We start from the raw sequence: 825 nt of genomic DNA, 5'->3' as shown, positions 1-825 counted from the left end.
CAGTTTTTGGATAGGTCTATTCTATTCTATTCCAGTCTGTCTAGATCTGTCCCCTCGTGTTCTATTTTATTCTATTCTGTCATGATTAATTATTTTCAGTCATATTACAACTCTAGTCCTGTTCTAGAATAGAATAAGACACTTTCTGGCCACTGTTGGCCTCCTCATGGTATTCGGATTGCTGTTAAGTGATTCACTAAGAGTGAGAACTGAGAAGCATTGCAGGTTTAATCAGTGGAGCACTGATCTGATTGAACAAATCCAGCAGTCAGTCTCCGCTGTTCTGATCTTCACAAGCTTGTTGACTGAACTAGACAAGACAATCCAGAGCTCTGCTAAACCCCCAGGCTTATGACCTGGATAGCACTACTACACGGAATAAAGCTGAATCTGGAATAAAGAAACATGGCTGCCCGACCACGAGCGACACATCAGAAGTGACGGGGAGGAGTTAAGAAGAGCTTGTTTTCTAGGCTGTGATGTGCAGCATGACCATTGTTCTATCATGAAAGATCTTCAAGAGGAGGTCTTCCTCAGGCTGTTTATGCCAAGCCAGAAACGCAAGCTCCTCAACTCGTCACACCACTCTCCCAGTGGAGCAGCAAGGCCTCACAGAGGTAATAGATCCTGTATCCGTCAGTGTTGCTTAGAGAATACTCTTCAGACGGAGCAGAGCGTTGCCCTGGTGACGCAACCGACGGGTCTGATTGGGCGTTGGCTGCTCTTGGTCTGCTGAGATAAGTGCATTTCAGTTTGGGTGGAGAGAGAAGTGGGTGGGGTCTTCAAGGCAACGTGCAGAGAGAGAGAGAGAGAGAGAGAGAGAGA

The sequence above is a fragment of the Sinocyclocheilus grahami genome, unplaced genomic scaffold (assembly GCF_001515645.1).
Source record: "Sinocyclocheilus grahami isolate Dianchi unplaced genomic scaffold, SAMN03320097.WGS_v1.1 scaffold6475.1, whole genome shotgun sequence".
NCBI classification, from domain to species: domain Eukaryota; kingdom Metazoa; phylum Chordata; class Actinopteri; order Cypriniformes; family Cyprinidae; genus Sinocyclocheilus; species Sinocyclocheilus grahami.
The sequence above is the reverse complement of the archived record's forward strand: the minus strand, read 5'-3'. Positions refer to the sequence as shown.